General features: G+C 36.2%; 1 pseudogene; it reads left to right on the plus strand.

Moving 5' to 3' along the window:
• The first annotated feature begins 5,465 nt into the window (after positions 1-5,465).
• The window catches only part of LOC146002978 (26S proteasome non-ATPase regulatory subunit 11 pseudogene), a 164,173-nt pseudogene continuing 144,281 nt past the window's right edge, over positions 5,466-25,357 (plus strand).

Consider the following 25,357-nt stretch of genomic DNA (forward strand, 5'->3'; position numbering starts at 1 on the left):
ATTATCCTAGATACCAGCCAACAACAAGAAAGGCCAAATACAGGGTGGGTGATCAAGTAAGAATCAGCAAATATAAGCACTTATTCAAAAGAGGCTTTACAAGAAACTGGAGCACTGAATTATTTACAGTGGTTCAAGTTAAACCCGGGACCCTTAACACATATATAATAAAAGATCACCGAGGAGAAATTCTCAAAGGCAGGTTCTTTGAACAAGAGCTCAGCAAAACTAAACAGCCTGACACATATCTCATAGAAAAAATCATCCGCAGAAAAGGCAACAAGTTATTTGTCAAATGGCTAGGACTCCCAGAACACAGCTGGATCGATGCAAACAAAGTGATAATATGAGCACCTGGGATGTTATAAAGAACCTGAACAGCAGAATAAGAGAAATGGCAAATTGCTACCTGATAATATTAGGTGTCTTATTGTTGGGCCATCTGCTTGTGGTAAAACTACACTAATGGTTGATAATTTTTTATTGGCACCCAACTGGTTAGACTGGAAAAACAGGCACTTGTATATCTTCTCTAAGAGCTTGGAACAATTTAAATATCAGCAGCTGATGAAGCTATATGATGGATTGGATATTGCCACTTTTGAACCAGATGTTAAGCCACTTCATGAATGTCTCGATAATTCTGTTGTTGTGTTTGATGACATTATACTGGATAATCAAAACAAGGTTAGAAATTTCTTTACACAGGGCCGACACAAAAACATTGATTGCTTCTAACTGGCACAGACTTTTTCAAAAATACCCAAGCAGCTGATCCGAGACAATAGCAATTTTATATGTGTGTTTCATCAAGACCATACCAACCTCAAACTCATACATGATGAATATGTAGGTGGGGACCTGAGCTACAATAATTTTTCCAAGATTTGCAGCGAGTGTTGGAACCAGGACAGTTATGGGTTTGTCACAATTGATATGACAAGAACACCCAATAGTGGCAAATACAGAAATAAAATCAACAATTTTCTAGACATTGAAACATAAATAAATAACCATGAAAAGGCCAATCATTGATGATCTTAAATTAAGAGATTATCTTGTAAAAAACTTTAAGGGATGGAAATCAGAGAACCGAGGAATTTATAAAAAAAACAAACAAACAGAACAGCCTGTAATTGATGCTACTAGTGAATTAGGTAAAAATATCAAAACTGTTACAGAGCAAAATCAAAATTTGATCACAGAGCTTGTACCTGTAGCTGCAAGAAACATATTAGATTATCCATTCACCCCACTTTCCAGTATTCATACACCTAGTCCTATTGCTCGTAGAAGAATTGAAGCTACTCAGGATCCTATTGAATTGGGTATTCTTGCTCAAAAATATTTAAGCACATATAAAGACAATAAAGATGATTTATTTGGCTTATATGCTGACACAGAGCATGATGGTAGCATCATACATAGAATTGGCAATTTCAGAGTAACATTTATGGGAGATGATATAATTGTATATTCAGAATCTCATCTTGGAGAAAAAGGTGCTTTTGTTAAGTACCCCGGAACACCTGGATTGTGGGAACTGATGACTAGGAAGAGACCTGGCAGCTATACAGATCAAGATTTTGAATATTACAAAGAAATATTAATAAAATCAGATGCTCTATACCAGAACAATGATCCCTCACAAACAAGAGTCAAGTCTAGCAGTGGAGCAAAATACAACAATTTAATCAAGCCCATATGGTCACAGATCAAGACTGGTAGTGGAATCAAACAATACAACACCCTGCCTAAAGAATTTGTGTGGGTTGATGATGTCAGGAAACTTGTAGATAGGTTATTGGTGATAGCTGGGGAGGAAAATGCTGGCAACCACAATTTTTACAATGAAAAGTTTTGGAATTATGGACATGATAAGCACAAAATTGTCTAATTTTATAGTGAATGACACTAAGGGGATTGGATATCTTATAAAAATTATTAATACTCTACCACCTAAATTTTGGAATATTTCTGAGGGTCGGGGCCTTGTTAATGATATTATAAACAAGCTGCCATTTGAACTACACATTCCAGGCTATCAGTATTGTGGTCCAGGCACAAAACTGGACCATAGATTAAACAGAGGTGATCCTGGTGTTAATCCCCTAGATGCTGCTTGTAGAGATCATGATATAGCATATAATACAAATTCTGATCTTGACAAGAGACATGTTGCAGACAAGAAATTAGAAGAGGCTGCATTTGATAGATTTGTAAGCAAAGATGCTTCTTTGAGTGAGAAAATAGCAGCATTGGGAACCACCATAGCTATGAACACTAAACAAAAACTGGGGTGGGGGTTGTGAATATGTATATAATAAACCTACAATGAAGGCCAAGGGTGTTATGTATCAAATACCTTATGCAGGTCTTAAATCTCTTAAATCTATTGATAGTCTTTTGACCAAAAAGCAGCGCAAGAAAAAAAATTCTTGTATTGCAAAGGGACATGGTATGAAATTATTGCTTAGTACCCCCCAATTAAAAAAATTAACAACAATCAAGAAAAAAATCACATGTGGGGGGATTCATATTTACTATCCCTGCCATCTTAGCTGCTCTAGGGGCTGTTGGGAGCTTGGCTGGGGGATCAGCCGCCATAGCAAAAACAGTAATAGATGCCAAGAAGAATAGGGCAGAATTAGATGAGCAGAGGCGCCATAACCTGGCCATTGAGAAACAAGGCAAAGGTGTTAAGAGAGCCATGAATAAGTTTAAAAAAAACAAGAGCCGCTTACAAACCAAGATATTGAAGCTTTACTCAAGCCACTGGGCATCAAACATTTTAGAGGTGTGTACATGTCTGATTCTTTACCAGAACAACCACTCAACAAAGAGTGTGGCATAGTTAATTTGGATAAGTACAAAAATCAGGGCACTCACTGGATCTGTTATCTTAAATATTTAAAAGATGAGGCATTTGTGTTTGATTCATTTGGAGGTGTTCCACCTGAAAATTTAATAAAATATCTAAATTCAGCTAATCTTTATTACAATAATGCAAGTGTTCAAAACTTCAAAGATGTTAATTGTGGACATTTGTGTTTATCTGTTATTAGATATATGTCTCAAATAAATAAACCATCAATTGAAGATTTTCAAAAGGCCTTGTGGTATCTGAAACATCATGGGGGTATTCCATCTCACCAGCCAAAATTCAATATTGAAACTCAAATGACATGATGACATAGTGTATCCCAAAACAATAGCTCTCAGAGCATTTTACGGCATGTACTTAATCCCTAATATTACACACCACAACAACACAATTGCAGTTGGGGATCAAAAAATTGTCATCACTCCAGGGCAATATAATCTATCCACTCTAAATGCTCAATTACCCAGAGGTGTAGTGTTAAGTCAAAATTCTGTCACTCACAGAGTAGAAATTGTATCTGCTACAGAAACAGTAGATCTGGGTACTATAGGAGAGCTGTTAGGCTTTGAGAACAACACAAAACTTGAACCAGGCATCAAACATACTGCTATGAATATTCCTAAATTCTTGGCCATAGAGACTCTAAATATTCACTGTAATGTGGCAGAGGATATGATCACCAAATCAAATGGCATAGGCACTCACAAACAAACTGGGATCATTGCAACATTCAAACCTAATTCTGAATTTATGGAGCCCATCATCTACAATCCATCCCCAACATTATATTTTCCTGTGTGTCATAATAGAATAGATTATATTGAATTGATGGTCACTAATGAAAAAGAAGAATTAGTTGATTTTGCTGGAGCCACAACAACTGCTATCATAGAGATTAATATTTAAATAAAAATACATACAAGAAAAAAATGGAAAATATTGAGAGTTATGAGCTACAATCATTCCCCCCAAACAGGAGGACATTTGCAAATTTAAATCAACCCAACACAGAGATTGAGGTTGATCTTGATGTAGGGGATGGATTTATACACCATCACAGAGCAGATCTATACATCAAATTTGATGTTGTAAAGCTCGATGGAACAGATTATCCGGCAAATTCAAATATAAGATTGGTGGACAATTTTGTGCCACATCTGTTCTCTGAAATTGAGATCAGAAAGCATGACGTTGTTATAAACAGAGTAGATTATCCCGGCATTACCTCCACAGCTTTGGCCACACTAAAATTATCCAAAACCGAGGCTTCTTACTACAAAATAGGTGGATTTGAGGCTGGTGAAAAAATTATATCCAAGAGCCACACAGTGCTGTTCCCTATGCGCCTGTTGTCAGGATTCTTTTCAGATTACAAAGATATTATGTGGAAGGGTGGTTTAAGAATCACATTTAGAAGAGCTGCCAATGATAATAATGCTTTGATGAGGTACAGTATATTAAACTCTACAGGGGAAGCTCTGCCTAATACCTCTGACGATTGGTGAAGGTTTGATATCATTAAAAATCTGGATCTTTTGAGAGATTATACTTGATCAGTTAATCTTTAATAGTTTGTTGAAACTATATAGAGACATTTTGTTGATAACAGAAGCTTGAAAATGCTTTTATAATGGAATAATCTGTATAACGAAAAAGGAAAGATTTGGAACTGGTGTAAAGTGCCTAGTTGAATAATTGAGAGCAGGAAATTATTATCGGCTGGCATCAGCATTAACTAGCTAGTAAATGAATATTGCATTATCTAAAATGAAATGTTATGAGAAATAAGACTAAGTGAGTGTAATATTTTCTACATTTTGAATGTGAAAAAGCCAAATGTGAAGTTTTGAAAATTGAAGGAAGCCATCTTGTGGACCTGATTGAGGAATCTGACATGTTGAGTGTGCTCAGATGTAGAACTGACGCATACTCAAATATTTAGTGAAAAACTTGCTCTGTCTCACAAGGAGATAATAAAGAAATGTTTTCTACATATAAATAACATTTATATGTTATAAATGTTCTTGTAAATAATTGCATAATTTGATGCTATTGTAATTTTTGTTGTTTCTAGTTTTTTCTTCTTCTTTCTTTTCATTATTATCAATATAATAATTATAAAGTTATCAGTATATGTAAATTTAAATTTCCTTTTCAACATAGCACCATAGTTACCTATTGCGCCAATACTGAGTTTAAATTATACTGACAAAGTTGTTATATATTTAAGATTATGAGACGTCAGGTGATTAGTTGAAAAGGTTCAAGCTTATAATAATCTTTGTATTGTTTTGCTTCTTGTTCTGGTTTCTGAGGTTAGGTGTTTTTACCTTTAAATATGTCAGATCCAAAGGGTGATTTCTGCTTGGCAGATGTTATGGCTGCTCTCAATGCTATCAAGGATGGCCAAACAGAGCTCAAAGCTAATCAGGACAAGACTAATGCTCAATTGACAGAGCTGAATGATATTATTAAAACTAGTATCTCAGAAGTCAGAGTGTTCAGAGATGAAATCAAGGCTACTTGTACAGAGCTTAGAGAAGAGATCAAAGATGAACTCGTGGTGGGTGAAAAGACAAAAATGGCGGCAGTTATATGTGTGCAAAGAGCCTATTCAATGTCAACCTCAGATAAGTTGGAGGAAATAGATGATATGTCCAGGCTTCTGCAAGAACAGGGAGATGAAAGTGAAGAAGATGCAATTCCTCTCAAAGAACAAAGTATCTTGAAACTAGGAGAGACTTACAAGAAAGATGGCAAAGCAAAAGAACTGGCTGAACTTATTAAACAGACGAGACCCTTCCTCTGCACCATTAGTAAGGCGAAGGCAGCAAAATTGGTTCGTGCTCTGGTTGACATGTTCTTGGATCTGGAAGCCAGCATTGGCAGTAAAGTTCAGTTGTGCAAGGAGTGCATTGAGTGTGCAAAACAAGAGAAAAAGACTATCCTCTGGAAGTATTTGGAAGCCTGCCTAATAGCTTTGTATTTTGACACTGGAATGTTTACTGAAGCTCTTCACTTGGAATCGACCTTATTAAGAGAACTGAATAAATTAGGTGACAAAAAGTTATTGCTAGAGATTCAACTTCTAGAAAGTAAAACTTACAATGCATTGAGTAATCTTCCAAAAGCATGTGCAGCACTTACCTCAGCTCGGACTACAGCTAATTCAATTTATTGCCCTCCAAAACTACAAGCATCGCTTGATATGCAGTCAGGCATTCTTCATGCTGATAACGAGAGAGACTTCAAAACAGCATACTCTTACTTCTATGAAGCATTTGAAGGCTATGATAGTGTGGAAAGCTCAAAGGCTTTGACTGCATTGAAGTACATGCTGTTGTCTAAAATAATGTTGAACACACCAGAAGATGTGCAGCAGATCATAAGCGGGAAACTGGCTCTGAAGTATGCCGGAAGTGCAATTGAAGCTATGAAGTGTGTTGCTCAAGCAAGTCTTAAGAGATCTCTGGTAGACTTTCAGGAGGCTGTGGATAAGTTTAAAGAAGAACTGGAAAATGATCCAATTGTTCGAGCACATTTAGACAGCCTTTATGACACAGTGTTGGAACAAAACCTTTGTCAAATCATCGAACCTTATTCTCGTGTTCAGGTGGATTATGTTTCAAAATGCATTAACATACCTGTAAACCAAGTAGAGAAGAAACTTTCCCAAATGATTTTGGACAAGAAGTTTCACGGTATTCTAGACCAAGGTGAAGGGTTATTTCCCCAAAGTGTTTCAAATGTCCAGTTGAAGGATACAATTAGGAAAGGCACCAAACTTAAATTGAAACAAATTAATAAGACTGTTTTCACCAATTGCCCAGGTGCAAGGAGAAAAGTAACAACTCATCCTAAACATGTTCGTAAAAGAACATTCAGGCAGCGATGTTTGAAATTATGGAGGAGAAAATTTAGTCTAGAAGCATTCCATGCTTACTCCTCACATATTTGTACTTTGACTGTGATAGCATGCTTGATCATGCATCGTACACATGTACGCAGAAGATGTCACGATGATGTCATGAAGTTAAAGTTAACTTCAAATTTATAATATCTTAGACTTACATTTTAATCATTTGATTACTTACCTGTAATGTATCTTTTCAAAGGCATTGTTGCAGCATGCAGACATGTCTTACTATATTTTATCAGATATGTGACTGAAAATTACTTGATGGGTAAAGATCGTTACATACTTATAGTGCTTATCATTCGTGATTAAGTTCAGAATTACAGTAATATGAGCTATGAGTGTTGTAACATTATTATGTGGTTGCATATATTTGGAAAAAGTATGTTATGAATCATACATAGTTTTATTAGTATGTGAATTTGAAACATACAGTTTAGCGAAATAACTATATTGTGTACATGTAACATCTGATACGAAGAGTTATCTTGAATACTTTCACTATGACAGTGTCAGTACATGTTTTAATTTGGGTATTGTCGATGGAGTAAGGTCAGTGGTTACATAGCTTGACATGTTGAGTCATGAATATAGTTCTGTTTCAATGCTGAAATAAATAAATCACAAATGCAAACCCTAAAGTTGAAAAATATTATCAAAGATTCTTTGTTTAAAGAAAAGAATTACACTTTACTTTGTTCTGTGTGAACATAAAGTATAGCTTTGTGGCCTAAGGACAGGTTCACAAGCTTCCGATATCATGTGAAGTAAAGACATGTCGACTTTGAAGTGTTAAAAGGGGATGTTGAAGAAACCGAAGACAGGTTTCATCCAAACACAGAAAAGTCTCGGAGCGTCAAGCCTTAAAAGGTTCAATATAATAATTTGGAATTTAATATCCTTTATCTCAGATTGCACGGTGATGGTAGGGAGAGTAGTTAGAATACTCACACCCGATGGTAACCTGTTGTCTAGGTAAAGTAACGGAATATTAATAAAGGGGTTCATGCATATTTATTCACTTTGTTCAGCAGCCTGATTCTTCTGTTGGAATACACTGTTAACAATAAAGGTGCGGTAATTTGGGCACACGTGTTAACATTTGACCACATGTGAGCTGACAACTTATTATGATTGTATACCCATCTGACTTTCAAAGATTTTTAATTTTAACAAAGATTGATTTGATGTACATCCTGAAATATTGTTGCAGGATAATTTAACCTATACTTACCATCCACAGAGTAAAGTAACTCTAATGGTTGGTTGGTTGGGAGTTTCTTATTGACTGAGTGTCAAGGGTGGTATATAAGACCTCAGTTCTTTACTTTTTCGTTCTTTGTATATTAATTTTAGCATTATGAAATTGCTTATGCGAACATGTTGTTCATTTTGTTGGTTTGAATGACAAAAGATACTTCTTCATTCCACAACCATACCCACAAGGGTTGGTTGGTTGGGAGTTTCTTATTGACTGAGTGTCAAGGGTGGTACATAAAACCTCAGTTCTTTACTTTTTTATTTATTCATATATTAATTTTGGCATTATGAAATTGCTTATGCTAACACGTTGTTTATTTTGTTGTTTTGAAGGACAAAAGATACTGCTTCATTTCACAACCATACCCATGAGGGTTGGTTGGTTGAGTTCTTCTTCTTAGGATGTGGGTTAAAGGTGGTACTGTGAGTCACAGTACTTTGTGCAGAATTTTTCTTTTGTCAGCTGTTAATGTCAAAATTTTCTCACTTTTCATGCTTCTTTCATTGAGTCTGAAACATTAGTACAGGTATGAAGTATTCCTCTGTAGAGTTTGCCTTAAGTTGATCTTCATGATCCGACATTAGTCTTCCATCATATTTCTTGATCCTTAGTTGTGTTGAACGGTGAAAAAATTTAATGTAACAAATATTCTTTGTTATGTGTATTTTGGAGTTCAAAAAAAATGTATAATATAATGTGATGGCATGTGCATAATAATTTTGAATGCTAAGATTTAGCTTTGGCTTGAAAAATATTTACTAGAGCACAAAGATTCCAAGAATTGAATCGTAGGCTCAAATAGAAATGAACTTGACAAAGAGCAAAGTGATTCACGTGTTGATCCAAGCTTCAGTCAAGTAGTTGTTTCCTTTAAAAATGCTAGAATGCATTATGGCTCCAAAATGTGTTCACAAAGGGCTGAATAGTAAGTTCGAGCCGTGACGCTGCGAGTTCAGGAACAACAATTATTTATGATTTATAATTTCTGTGCACACATCATAATTTATACATTTCTTGCATGAATTCATTTGCAATGTAAGAAATCTTATATTCAGCACTCCGTAAACTGAGGATGTTTGATTTTCGATGCAGGGACTTACATTTTTGTCTTGTTAGCCGATGTTGCTAGATGAATGGATCAATTCCTAAGGGAAACTTAGTTGGATCAGAGGTTACTTACTCTACATGTAGAAAATTATTATTAATATATTTTTTGGCTAAATAAAAATTAATATAGAAATTATGCTCCCAGGTTGAGAATGAAGTTCTGACTGATGCTTCATTGTTTGATAATAAATAATAATGTTATGTAGGTACATTGTTTATGTAAAAATGGTTACTTTACTGGATAATAATTGTTGGTATGTCGAACTTGATGTTTTTTGTTTTTCAATATTATTATGTACAAAAAATTCATTATGTGTAGTTACACTGTATTGGTTCATGATGAACAAGTTCTTGTTGTATTGTTGGAAAACAAATATTCAGTCACACTCAATTGATTATAATGCTGAACATGTAAACAGATTGTAAATATAAAGGCATTGTATTAATTATTATATGTTAAATGTCTCAGTAGGGCTCAGATCTGTTGTGGGTTCATCCCTTGTTGAGCGCCAGTATGACAATAAATATAATACATTGTCATAACTACATTTGAAAATGGTTAGGCTAAGTCCAAAGTTCCACATTTGTGCAATATTTATAATAATTTAGTCATAAGATTGCTCAAAATTTTATTCAAATAATACAATTAAATGTCTGAAATTACTATTTAAACTAATTTCATTAAATATGATGTTTAAAAAAGCCAATTTGTATATCATGACAAAATTATCAAATTGTGAAATATTCTGAATATTGTGAATATTCATATTCATAACAGTTATTTTTGACTGACAAAATGAAGAACAAGTGTTTTAAATCATATGTGTTCTTTCTGACAAGAAAGATATGATACTTTCAAATTTATAATTAAATTTATTGAAATTATGTACATTTGCATTGGCATCAAGGTTTATATACAAAGGTCAACTCTTTAAAATTGTTCAATGTATAATATGATGTCATAATTGGTATTTTGTATCAACATTCAAAAAATGTTAATTGTGATCATTAGATAAGTATATTGTGATATACATAGTAAAATAGCTGTAACAGAGCAAATATGTACATTTACTAAACAAACATTCAAGGTGTTAAGCAGTTATGGACAAAAATATAAAACAAAAACAATTGAAGATAACTCATACTAAAAAATCTGGCTTGAACTAGTTGCTCTAATACTAGTTGTCTGCGACTTTTAAAGGAATCTCAAGATGGATGGTACATAAGTAAAAATGTGACGATTGGTGAAGGTTTGATATCATTAAAAATCTGGATCTTTTGAGAGATTATACTTGATCAGTTAATCTTTAATAGTTTGTTGAAACTATATAGAGACATTTTGTTGATAACAGAAGCTTGAAAATGCTTTTATAATGGAATAATCTGTATAACGAAAAAGGAAAGATTTGGAACTGGTGTAAAGTGCCTAGTTGAATAATTGAGAGCAGGAAATTATTATCGGCTGGCATCAGCATTAACTAGCTAGTAAATGAATATTGCATTATCTAAAATGAAATGTTATGAGAAATAAGACTAAGTGAGTGTAATATTTTCTACATTTTGAATGTGAAAAAGCCAAATGTGAAGTTTTGAAAATTGAAGGAAGCCATCTTGTGGACCTGATTGAGGAATCTGACATGTTGAGTGTGCTCAGATGTAGAACTGACGCATACTCAAATATTTAGTGAAAAACTTGCTCTGTCTCACAAGGAGATAATAAAGAAATGTTTTCTACATATAAATAACATTTATATGTTATAAATGTTCTTGTAAATAATTGCATAATTTGATGCTATTGTAATTTTTGTTGTTTCTAGTTTTTCTTCTTCTTTCTTTTCATTATTATCAATATAATAATTATAAAGTTATCAGTATATGTAAATTTAAATTTCCTTTTCAACATAGCACCATAGTTACCTATTGCGCCAATACTGAGTTTAAATTATACTGACAAAGTTGTTATAACATGTTGCAGACAAAAAATTAGAAGAGGCTGCATTTGGTAGATTTGTAAGCAAAGATGCTTCTTTAAGTGAAAAAATAGCAGCATTGGGGACCACCATAGCTATGAACACCAAACAAAAACTGGGGTGGGGGTTGTGAATATGTATATAATAAACCTACAATGAAGGCCAAGGGTGTTATGTATCAAGTACCTTATGCAGGTCTTAAATCTCTTAAAACTATTGATAGTCTTTTAACCAAAAAGCAGCGCAAGAAAAAAAGCTCTTGTCTTGCCAGGGGCCATGGAATGAAATTGTTGCTTAGTACCCCCCAATTAAAAAATTACAGCAATCCAGGAAAAAATCACATGTGGGTGGTTTCATATTTACTATCCCAGCCATCTTAGCAGCACTTGGGGCTGTGGGGATCAGCTGCCATAGCAAAAACAGTAATAGATGCCAAGAAGAATAAGGCAGAATTAGATGAAATAAAGCGCCATAACCTGGCCATGGAGAAACAAGGCAAAGGTGTTAAGAGAGCCATGAATAAGTTTAAAAAAAACAAGAGCCGCTTACAAACCAAGATATTGAAGCTTTAATCAAGCCACTGGGCATCAAAAATTTTAGAGGTGAGTACATGTCTCATTCTTTACCAGAACAACCACTCAACAAAGAGTGTGGCATTGTTAATTTGGATAAGTACAAAAATCAGGGCACTCACTGGATCTGTTATCTTAAATATTTATAAAATGAGGCATTTGTGTTTGATTCATTTGGAGGTGTTCCACCTGAAAATTTAATAAAATATCTAAAATCACCTAATCTTTATTACAATAATGCCCGTGTTCAAAATTTCAAAGATGTTAATTGTGGACATTTGTGTTTATCTGTTCTTAGATATATGTCTCAAATAAATGAACCATCAATTGAAGATTTTCAAAAAGCCTTGTGGTATTTGAAACATCATGGGGGTATTCCATCTCACCAGCCAAAATTCAATATTGAAACTCAAATGACATGTTGACATAGTGTATCCCAAAACAATAGCTCTCAGAGCATTTTACGGCATGTACTTAATCCCTAATATTACACACCACAACAACACAATTGCAGTTGGGGATCAAAAAATTGTCATCACTCCAGGGCAATATAATCTATCCACTCTAAATGCTCAATTACCCAGAGGTGTAGTGTTAAGTCAAAATTCTGTCACTCACAGAGTAGAAATTGTATCTGCTACAGAAACAGTAGATCTGGGTACTATAGGAGAGCTGTTAGGCTTTGAGAACAACACAAAACTTGAACCAGGCATCAAACATACTGCTATGAATATACCTAAATTCTTGGCCATAGAGACTCTAAATATTCACTGTAATGTGGCAGAGGGTATGATCACCAAATCAAATGGCATAGGCACTCACAAACAAACTGGGATCATTGCAACATTCAAACCTAATTCTGAATTTATGGAGCCCATCATCTACAATCCATCCCCAACATTATATTTTCCTGTGTGCCATAACAAAATAGATTACATTGAGTTGATGGTTACTAATGAAAAAGAAGAATTAGTTGATTTTGCTGGAGCCACAACAACTGCAATCATAGAGATTAATATTTAAATAAAAATACATACAAGAAAAAAATGGAAAATATTGAGAGTTATGAGCTACAATCATTCCCCCCAAACAGGAGGACATTTGCAAATTTAAATCAACCCAACACAGAGATTGAGGTTAATCTTGATGTAGGGGATGGATTTATACACCCCCACAGAGCAGATCTATACATCAAATTTGATGTTGTAAAGCTCGATGGTACAGATTATCCGGCAAATTCAAATATAAGTTTGGTGGACAATTTTGTGACCCATCTGTTCTCTGAAATTGAGATCAGAAAACATGGTGTTGTTATAAACAGAGTAGATTATCCCGGCATTACCTCCACAGCTTTGGCCACACTAAAATTATCCAAAACCGAGGCTTCTTACTACAAAATAGGTGGATTTGAGGCTGGTGATAAAATATTATCCAAGAGCCACACAGTGCTGTTCCCTATGCACCTGTTGCCAGGATTCTTCTCAGATTACAAAGATATTATGTGGAAGAATGGTTTAAGAATCACATTTAGAAGAGCTGCCAATGATAATAATGCTTTGATGAGGTACAGTACATTAAACTCCACTGGGGAAGCTCTGCCTAATACCCTACCTGATGAGGGCAAGTGCATTATTCAGACTATGGAGCTAAGAATCCCGGTTGTTGAGTATGAAGCCAGTTATGCTCTTAAATACAAAGCTGATATAATAAAAAATCATCATATCATATATGTATCATATGTGTACAGAAACCTGCCACTGGTACCTATTATGAGTTTGATGCTACAAATTCATTCTCCAGTATACAATATGACATGCCAGATTTTGTGGTGGTGCTGTTTCAGACTGGAAGACACAATAATCAGGAAAAAAATTCAAGTAAATTTGATAACTGCAACATCAAGAACATATATCTTAAAAATGGCAGAAATGAGGTCTTTCCTAGAGAAAATTATAATTTAGACATGTCCAAGGATGATTTTCTTAAATTATATGAAGCATTTACAGCATACAAAAGGGTCACTACTGGCAATACCGACATGTGTTACACACCAGATGAATTCAAAGCACAGAGACCCATGTTTGTCATCAACACTTCAAAAAGGAAACAAGTTGTGGTTAATGACAGGACAAACATTAAAATTATCTGTGAATTCCACGATACACTCCCTGATGACACCATATGTAGTGTTATTCTTATAGGTGAAAAATCATATGTTTATGATGTAAGAAATGAGAGAATTACAGAGCAATTCTAGAAGAATTATATAATCTTAATACTAGATATACAAGTTGAGCCTGGTGACCAATTGAACTTAAACCTGAAGTGGACCGGAAGTAAATATGTGTGTGTGTGTGTTAATACGTTTGGCTTAGTTTTAGGTGTAGCCAAGAAAAATATCAAGAGGGGCATATTTTTGACAGGATTATGGACAACAATCTCACAGAAGTGCCTTTTATTAGTGTATGCAAATCAATCTGAGGGGGCTCATCATTTCACAGGAAATTCCCGAGGGCATTTTTACAAAAATCTTGGATTAGACAGAGTTCCACACTTGAGCAAAAAGCTCATATGGGCATGTTGAGCTTGTTTTAAGTGTAGCCAAATCTGCCTGAGGGGGGTTCATAATTTATCGAAATGGTTATATCACCAATTATACTACTAAAGAATGTTAGCAATATTTGTTACCAACACATGTTGGCCGCGGTGGCTCAGTCGGTAACGCGTCTGACTACCATGCAAAAGGTCCCCGGCCGGTTCAAATCCGGGAACTTTTCTAACGGTGAAAGCGGCCCCGGCGCCCACCCAGCGTCGAATAACATGGGTACCTGGGGAAACCCTGGGGGGGTAAAGGCGGTCAGGGGCGTGATGCTGATCACATCACCCCCACTCACGACCGGATGAAGAAAGTGTGGGCGTTACCCCCACACCCCCTATACGCCTTCATGGCGTGGTGCTATGCACAGGGGAGCACTTTACCTTTTTTTACCTTTACATGTTAAAAGAGCCTTTACGATGATAGCAACATTTCCCCGGCTTCCCCTCCCGCCTCCATCACGCCAGTGACAGCCAGCCGTCGAGAGCGAGAGCATCGTTTCATGTGACGTGTGTTTTGTTTTGTAATTTATTTATCATGGAAATTCTTGTGTGTGACATGTAGTGACATGGATCAACTGCTGAATTTACAAATTAGTTAAATTGTTCCGCGAGGAGCCTGTCTTTTGGGACCAAACTCATCAATAATTTAAAAGACAAAACCAACTGTTCACTTCAGCTATAATTTGCTCTTGCCCGCAGTGAAGGTCTCACCCAGAATCTTATTGGTCTCTGTTGCTCCAAAATGACACATGCTACCACAGAGAGTACAACTTCCTCCACAGTCGGCATCTTGCAGCCAAAATATTAACAAAAGTTATTAACAAACATAAAGACAAACTAGTGTTCTGGATACCAACATTTGTTGACAAAATCTGTTGTTAACCGTGTTGGTAACAAAAATTTATAACATTTGTTGGTAACATTCTGGGTAAACGCGCTTTTACGTTTGGCAACGGGCTGTGTAACTCTGTCTTGGTGTTGCTGTGGAAGATCTTGATATGATAACTAATAAGAAATTCGGGTGTACTGCCAGTTTGAAGGCGGCGCTATTCCTGTTTTTGTAGCCAACAGTGATCGCGTCGAAGCATTTGTTTGATTAGTGTTAAGACACGTTGTAAACCAGTCGTTGAAGTGAAGAGTAGAAGTTTGCAAGGGAAAACTAGTCGAAGCATATTTGTTGACAGCGAAACGGGAATTAACAGTTTGTTTTCTGGTGAGTGTAGAGGAAACAGATCAACATGAAACGTTGTTTACGTGCTGGTTATATGTTAAAATGTGTTCAGGTTGTCGAACGGTCTCCATCTGCTTGATGGTGGTCAAATTAATGCAGTCGAAAGATTGAAGTGAATCCCCTATCATCGTTGTTATTACTAAGTACTAACAGCTAAAGTAATATGATTATTACTGTGAAATGGTTGACTCGAAAAATTCCGTTTCTATTTTCGATATTTTTACATATATTACGTTTTGGCTCATATTTGACATATTTTAGTTATTTTTATATATTATTTCCATATTTCAGAACATTTCTTAACATAAACTCCATATTTGCGCACAATAACTACCTATGTACATGTCCCCGTTTAACCGAATGAGTTGGGTGAATTTCTTGCGAATTAGACAAATTTGAAATACACCCCCAGTACTTTTTGCGATATTGAACACTGTTTATGTCAATATAAAATCCGTCTTAAATGACAACTGGAGGAAATTCACGTTCGAAAACTTGCAAAAGAATTTTATTATTCATTGTTTAGGAAAACGGAAATGAAAACACATTTTGTGTTCTTTTACAAATGTCAGTGTAAGTATACTGTATATTATGTAGCTTATATAGGGTCCTTCGTTCTCCCTTGGGCGCCTTTACGGCGACACGCTTGTCGGCCACCCGGACTCCAACTCCCGTCAAATAGCGTGCGATATCTCTGATATGGAAACAGCTAGCTTCGAGTTCTCAGAATTATAGTTACAATTACATTCAAAGTAAGCACGTTAATTGTCACGGGGGATGTTGGAAATGTTGTCCTTGTTCATCCACTCTTTTTTGGCATGGTTTTAGGAATTTTTTGGGTTTGTTCCCGAAGATTTGTTTTAAATTTTATGAAATAATAGGCTAACAATTTGACATAAAATGCCTTTTCTTGTTCCTTGGCCAGATAATGTTGGCGTTTATGTTTAAAAATCGTCTCGTGACATTTCTGAGTAGTATTCATTGATTGATTGATTGAGTTGGTGCTTTAAGTCCACTTTATGCACAGTGATGCTAATCGGGACTGGACCTACAGTTTAAAGTGGGATCCGAAAAACTGTGCCTCCACTGGGTATGGAACCCGGGACCCCTTGTTCACAAGGCGACCATGTTACCACTACACCATCGAGTAGGCACAAATGTTGTAAAAGAAAGAATGCATTGGCGAGCCGTGAAATTATTTGCGCCTTATTAAATCAATATTGATTACAGCCTGCAAAAAAATTGGATCCAAAAATTTTCTTGCTCGCGTCATTGTTCTCTGTAATGCATTGTAAATTACCAGAACCACTATGTACCTGAGTGAGTGGTATTCATGTTTCACAGGTATAGTGTTCTTTGTGAGTGTTTTAGTCACAAGTGCATCTTTCGAAGACAACAGCTTTTTTAGTGTCTAATCCATGAAAATAATGAAAAGTGTTCAGCACGTTTACTTTGATTGGAGCGAATTTACAGTACCGGAAATATCTCCAATTTGTTTGAAATTCGGTATACTCACTAATTTTCGCCTCCTAATCACGAATCTGCAGTTAAAATTTGGCGGTCACATCTAGAATTGCAAAATAAGCCGAAATAAGCGGGTTCTTGAACGGAGTAAACACCCTTGATTTATGAAGGAAACAAATATTTTTTGCAATGATTAGCGTTCCAAAACTATGTTCATGGTGACTCTGAATTTTAGCTATGCTTGCCTAACCTAACCTAACCTAACCTAACCTTACCGTGAATGGTTCGTGGGCGAAACATTTTTCCTTTTTTACGCAAGATGTCATTTCCTCACATCCAAATCAACGGGCCTCGCTTATTGCACAACACTTGAGTAACCTTCGCATGTAACTTGTTCATATCATCAAACATGGTTACCATGTTAGTGTATGGACAATCAGAGCTGTAATTTCTGCCCGTTATTTAGCAATTTCTAGACGTGATCGCCAAATTTTAACTGCAGATTCGTGATTACGAGGCCTAAATTAGTGACTATGACGAATTTCAAACAAATTGGAGATACTTCCAGTATTGTAAACTTATACCCTTTGATTTGATTTCATTCATTTTACTTCGCCTTTTGTGCCACTTTTGGCTAATTTGCGAAGATGGACATAAGTGATGTGATGAACTTGATGAATGAACTCTCACAAACATCCATGCCCAGGCCAGGAATCGAACCTGGGACTCTTGGCGTCGTAGGGCAATGTGCAGAACGATTAGTACCTATTTTGTATTTTGTTCTTATTTGCCTGCTTATCTTGCGAGTTTTCAGTGCCTATCAATCCTCATCCTGTTTATAAGCCCTTATTTAACCTCCCTTAGATTTGTAATAGTGATGACCATTGGATGGTGTAAATTATACAGGACACTGAAAAGTCACATATAAAAATTATGTAACATTTTGAAAACAGTTAGTAATTAAACTTGCGATAACACTGGTCTACGTCCATTATGCTGACTGGAGGCTGATGGTTGTTCTTTAGTAACTCGAGGGTGGTAAATCCAAAACCGAAATCCGTTTTTTTCTATCATGTCAGGTTTCGGAGGAAAATAGAAAATTATCTAATAGTAGGGATGTATATTTAGAGCAATGAAACAACGTAGTCCGTAAAGAGGCCACAAGATGGCAGCACATGGAATATTATAATGAATATTATTTCAATCAGTTATTCGAACATTGTTAACCCCAAAACAAAGGGCAAATAATACTGACCTTGTAATGAAAGCATATAGTGCATATTTCGGAATTAAATTGGGTGACGAAGATAAATCCTGGGCACCTCATAAAGTATACAGGACCTGTGTAGACTAAAGGAAAGAAATATGTTAGCGTCTGGAACAACCTTCATGTATCGGGACAGAGAGAGGCATCTATTAAGATATTTTCAAAGGGACGAAGAACTTGTCTATTGTACAGATGTGAAGGGACTAATTGAAGCTATGGGATGTACGTATAATGCAGAAGAATGGAGGCTTTTTATTGATAGCTCGATGAGGAGTTTGAAGTGTGTGTTGCTGCATAATGGCAATACGTTAGCATCCATTCCTGTTGGCCACTCCGTACATTTGAAGGAAAGCTACGAAACAATGAAAGAACTGCTTCGAAAGATAAAGTATGCAAATGACAGTTGGCTTGTGTGCGGAGATCTCAAGGTCATTTGAATGTTACTTGGTCAACAAGCAAGTTTCACGAAATATCCATGCTTTTTGTGTTTATGGGACAGTCGAGCAAGGAACGAACATTGGGTACGAAGACTGTGGTCTGCCAGGAAAATCTTTGAAGTCGGGGCGAAAACATCCAGAACATGCCGCTTGTTGATCCTAAGAAAGTGTTACTTCCTCCACTGCACATTAAGTTGGGATTAATGAAGCAGTATGGAAAAGCTCTGGATAAGAATGGGGCTTGCTTTAAATACATTTGCTCAAAATTTCCTGCATTGACGCATGAGAAAGAAAAAGCAGGTATTTTTGATGGTCCTCAGATAAGGATGCTAATGAAAGATGAAGAATTCTTACAAACAATGAACCGCACAGAGAAAGATGCATGGTGTGCCTTTTCTGATGTCATTACAAACTTCATTGGAAACTTCAGGGCGCACAACTACGAGGTTCTAGTTGAAAATTTGTTGGTGACGTTTCAAAAGTTAGAAGTAAATATGAGTGTCAAGCTTCACTTCCTGCAGAGCCACTTAGATGTATTTCCGTCCAATCTTGGTGCCGTAAGTGAAGAACAGGGCGAAAGCTTCCACCAAGACATAAAAACCATGGAGCACCGATATCAGGGGAGATGGAATGAAAACATGATGGCCGACTATTCGCGATTAAAATTATCCGATATGCCATCTGGTGAGATTTTCAGGAATCACTCCAAGTAGGACTCCTCGCTGCACTTCGCCGTCTTGAAGCCGTTCAAAGCATGGGGAACATCGAAAAAGTAGCGTATACTGTTCAGTTTTTGCTCTAAATAGTTTTGTGGTTCAGGACAAGTGAAAAGCTTACATATGTTTTCCACCCCGTGGAATCAACAAAGTGAAATGTTTAAATAAATCAGAGAAAACAACTGATTGACAAGATTGGCATAACTGAAATACGGCAAGGAAATTACGAAGAATGTACGAGTCTGTTCACTCTATTTTCAGAAATAATCTTTCGGAAAGATGATTTTATTGCCATGAAAGCAAGTTTTAAATTGTTCTTTATGAATATAACATTTTTTTCGAAAACAATGTATTATGTATATAATTTGGAACAGGTTTTTCATGTCAAAGTGGAAATGTCCATTAATTAATGTCCGTAATCATAAAGGTAAGTCAGAAAAACATAATTGACATGCTAATGTTGCTGTTTCATTCAGTATGTTAATTCTCAGTGAAGACTGAAAATAGCCTCAACGAAATTGTTGTTATTGTTATTATCATTATCCGGTGTTGTTATTAAACCAGCCTGTCTCTTTGGGGAAAAAACTGCAACAGCATGTTTTCATTTATTTCCTCCCAAGCTTTGCAATACAGGTGAATTGCTTTATTTTCAAATCATTTCTGAGAGCCCCAGTTAGGCAGTTACAACCGAGCTGCAGTCCAGATGAAAGAGCACCGCTTTGAAAAACCAGTGCGTATACATTAGTTTCGTGTGCGTTTTCCGTGTTATTTTTATTATCATAATTAAATGCTTTGCTCTCAGTACAGCTTCACCTTCGTTATAGTTCCTGGAATTCACATCGGATTCGCAATATTTAAATATAACGCGTAATTTAAACGTTTCTTCCATACCAGCAATGACAACACGCTGCTATTGCGTACTACTACTGAATGTAAACAGTAGTGTAATTGATGATATAACCAGGACGAGAAAGTATGAACCCCCCTCAGGCAGATTTGCCTACACTTAAAACTAGCTCAACATGCCTATATGAGCTTTTTGCTCAAGTGTGGAACTCTGTCTAATCCAAGATTTTTGTAAAAATGCCCTCGGGAATTTCCCGTGAAAGTATGACCCCCCTCAGATTGATTTGGCTACACTTACAAAAGGCACTTCTGTGAGATTGTTGTCCATAAATTTGTTAAAAATATGCCCCTCTTGATATTTTTTTTGGCCACACTTAAAACTAGGCCAAGATACACCCACCCACACCCACACACACACCCACCCACCCACACACACACCCACACATATTTACTTCCGTTCCACTTCCGGTCCACTTCCGGTTCAAATTCAGAGAATTAATATGTTAACCTGAATATTTTAATTGGACACCAGCCTCAACTCATATATCTAGTACAAAAACAATGTAATATGCAGAGCCCCTCTAGAATTGCTCTGTGACTCTCTCATTTCTTACATCATAAACATAAGATTTTTCTCCTATAAGAATAACACTACATATAGTGTCATCAGGGAGTGTATCATGAAATTCACAGATAATTTTAATGTTTGTCCTGTCATTAACCACAACTTGTTTTCTTTTTGAAGTGTTGATGACAAACATTGGTCTCTGTGCCTTGAATTCATCTGGTGTGTAATACATGTCAGTATTGCCAGTAGTGACCCCTTTGTATGCTGTAAATGCTTCATATAATTTAAGGAAATCATCCTTGGACATGTCTAAATTGTAATTTTCTCTAGGAAATACCTCATTTCTGCCATTTTTAAGATATACGTTCTTGATGTTGCAGTTATCAAATTTACTTGAATTTTTTTCCTGATTGTTGTGTCTTCCAGTCTGAAACAGTACCACCACAAAATCCGGCATGTCATATTGTATACTGGAAAATGAATTTGTAGCATCAAACTCATAATAAATACCAGTTGCAGGCTCCTGTACACATTGATATGTATAAAATTGTAAAGGAATCTGTGGATTTTTTATTATATCTGCTTTGTATTTAAGAGCATAACTGGCTTCATATTCAACAACCGGGATTCTTAGCTCCATAGTCTGAATAAGGCACTTGCCCTCATCAGGTAGGGTATTAGGCAGAGCTTCCACTGTAGAATTTAATGTACTGTACCTCATAAAATCATTGTTATCATTGGCAGCTCTTCTAAATGTGATTCTTGTTTTCTGATCTCAATTTCAGAGAACAGATGCGGCACAAAATTGTCTACCAATCTTATATTTGAATTTGCCGGATAATCTGTTCCATCGAGCTTTACAACATCAAATTTGATGTATAGATCTGCTCTGTGGGGGTGTATAAAGCCATCCCCTACATCAAGATCAACCTCAATCTCTGTGTTGGGTTGATTTAAATTTGCAAAGGTCCTCCTGTTTGGAGGGAATGATTGTAGCTCATAACTCTCAATATTTTCCATTTTTTTGTATGTATTTTTATTTAAATATTAATCTCTATGATTGCAGTTGTTGTGGCTCCAGCAAAATCAACTAATTCTTCTCTTTCATTAGTGACCATCAACTCAATGTAATCTATTCTATTATGGCACACAGGAAAATATAATGTTGGGGATGGAGTGTAGATGATCGGCTCCATAAATTCAGAGTTAGGTTTGAATGTTGCAATGATGCCAGTTTGTTTGTGAGTGCCTATGCCATTTCACCCTCGGCCACATTACAGTGAATATTTAGAGTCTCTATGGCTAAGAATTTAGGTATATTAATAGCAGTGTGTTTGATGGCTGGTTCAAGTTTTGTGTTGTTCTCAAAGCCTAACAGCTCTCCTATAGTACCCAGATCCACTGTTTCTTTAGCAGATACAATCTCTACTCTGTGAGTGACAGAATTTTGAGTTAAGACTTAACCTCTGGGTAATTGAGCATTTAGAGTGGACAGATTTTATTGCCCTGGAGTGATGACAATTTTTTGATCCCCTACTGCAATTGTGTTGTTGTGGTGTGTAATATTAGGGATCAAGTACATGCCATAAAATGCTCTGAGAGCTATTGTTTTGGGATACACTATGTCATCATGTAATTTGAGTTTCAATATTGAATTTTGGCTGGTGAGATGGAATACCCCCATGATGTTTCAGATACCACAGGGCTTTTTGAAAATTTTCAATTGATGGTTTATTTATTTGAGACATATATCTAAGAACAGATAAACACAAATGTCCACAATTAACATCTTTGAAGTTTTGAACACGGGCATTATTGTAATAAAGATTAGCTGATTTTAGATATTTTACTAAATTTTCAGGTGGAACACCTCCAAATGAATCAAACACAAATGCCTCATTTTTTAAATATTTAAGATAACAAATCCAGTGAGTGCCCTGATCTATGTACTTATCCAAATTAACTATGCCACACTCTTTGTTGAGTGGTTGTTCTGGTAAAGAATCAGACATGTACACACCTCTAAAATGTTTGATGCCCAGTGGCTTGATTAAAGCTTCAATATCTTGGTTTGTAAGCGGCTCTTGTTTTTTTTAAACTTATTCATGGCTCTCTTAATACCTTTGCCTTGTTTCTCTATGGCCAGATTATGGCGCCTCTGCTCATCTAATTCTGCCCTATTCTTCTTGGCATCTATTACTGTTTTTGCTATGGCAGCTGATCCCCCAGCCAAGCTCCCAACAGCCCCAAGTGCTGCTAAGATGGCCGGGATAGTAAATATGAAACCCCCTACATGTGATTTTTTTCTAGATTGCTGTAATTTTTTTAATTGGGGGGTGCTAACAACAATTTCATACCATGGCCCTTGGCAATACAAGAATTTTTTTTCTTGCGCTGCTTTTTGGTTAAAAGACTATCAATAGTTTTAAGAGATTTAAGACCTGCATAAGGTACCTGATACATAACACACTTGGCTTTCATCCTAGGTTTATTATATACATATTCACAGCCCCCACCCCAGTTTTTGGTTGGTGTTCATAGCTATGGTGGTTCCCAATGCTGCTATTTTCTCACTTAAAGAAGCATCTTTGCTTACAAATCTACCAAATGCAGCCTCTTCTAATTTCTTGTCTGCAACATGTCTCTTGTCAAGATCAGAGTGTGTGTTGTATGCTATGTCATGGTCTCTACAAGCAGCATCTAGGGGATTAACACCAGGATCACCTCTGTTTAATCTATGGTCCAATTTTGTACCTGGACCACAATACTGATAGCCTGGAATGTGTAGTTCAAATGGCAGCTTGTTTATAATGTCATTAACCAGCCCCCGACCCTCAGAAATATTCCAAAATTTAGGTGGTAGAGTATTAATAATTTTTATAAGATATCCAATCCCCTTAGTGTCATTCACTATAAAATTAGACAATTTTGTGCTTATCATGTCCATAATTCCAAACCTTTTCATTGTAAAAATTGTGGTTGCCAGCATTTTCCTCCCCAGCTATCACCAATAACCTATCTACAAGTTTCCTGACATCATCAACCCACACAAATTCTTTAGGCAGGGTGTTGTATTGTTTGATTCCACTACCAGTCTTGATCTGTGACCATATGGGCTTGATTAAATTGTTGTATTTTGCTCCACTGCTAGACTTGACTCTTGTTTTTGTGGGATCATTGTTCTGGTATAGAGCATCTGATTTTATTAATATTTCTTTGTAATATTCATAATCTTTATCTGTATAGCTGCCAGGCCTTTTCCTAGTCATCAGTTCCCACAATCCAGGTGTTCCGAGATACTTAACAAAACCACCTTTTTCTCCAAGATGAGATTCTGAATATACAATTATATCATCTCCCATAAATGTTACCCTGAAATTGCCAATTCTATGCATGATGCTACCATCACGCTCTGTGTCAGCAAATAAGCCAAATACCTCATCTTTGTTGTCTTTAGGTGTGCTTAAATATTTTTGAGCAAGAAGACCCAATTCAATAGGATCCTGAGTAGCTTCAATTCTTCTAGGAGCAACAGGACTAGGTGTATGAATACTAGAAAGTGGGGTGATTGGATAATCTAATATGTTCCTAGCAGCTACAGGTACAAGCTCTGTGATCAAATTTTGATTTTGCTCTGTAACAGTTTTGATATTTTTAACTAATTCACCAATAGCATCAATAATAGGCTGTTCTGTGCGCTTGTGTTGCTCATAAAAACCTCGGTTCTCTGATTTCCATCCCTTAAATCTTTTTACAAGATAATCTCTTAATTTAAGATCATCAATGATTGGCCTTTTCATGTTTATTTATATATGTTTCAATGTCTAGTGTAATGACTGCCTACCGGTAGAAATAGGGAGCCACCATATCATGAAGGCAACAGTGCTTCCGGGAACCAGTTGGGCAACAAAACACAACAAATCAAAAATTAAATCCACGGCTAGCTATGCATACAACCTCAACTGGCTCCTTGTAACACACACATTTGTAGGTGAAACTCGATATGAGGAGGTAAATCGAGTTGCAAACACAAACATTATTATTTTGATAATTTTAATTTATATTATTTTAGCTAATTGAGGCATGAAACAAGTAGAATAGTGTCCGGGTCCGAAGCCCTCATTTGGGGCTCGAATCATCATTTGGGGCTCAGTGTTGCCAACTCACCCCACGAAAATTTCACTAACTATTTCGTAGCCTTTTATGATGTATATTTTGAGGGCAGAGTTGGCAACACTGTGGACCCACTGTAGCCTTTTATGAGGGGGGTCTACCCTGTTTACATCTGGCAACACTGCCGTAGATTGACAGTGTTGTCAACTGGGTTCACTGTAAAGTTTTATCAAAGGGCCTGAGGGGCTCATGTACCTATGTCTGGCAACACTGTTGGGGGCCTAGTGTTGGCGACCTGTGGGCTTTTACTGTAGCTTTTTATGAGGGGGACCCATTGTCCCCTTGTTATATTTGGCAACCCACTTCACAAAAATTCCACTATATGATCTTTCACAGGCTAAGCTAAC

The sequence above is a fragment of the Lepisma saccharinum genome, chromosome 19 (genome assembly GCF_977018435.1).
Source record: "Lepisma saccharinum chromosome 19, izLepSacc3.1, whole genome shotgun sequence".
NCBI lineage: Eukaryota > Metazoa > Arthropoda > Insecta > Zygentoma > Lepismatidae > Lepisma > Lepisma saccharinum.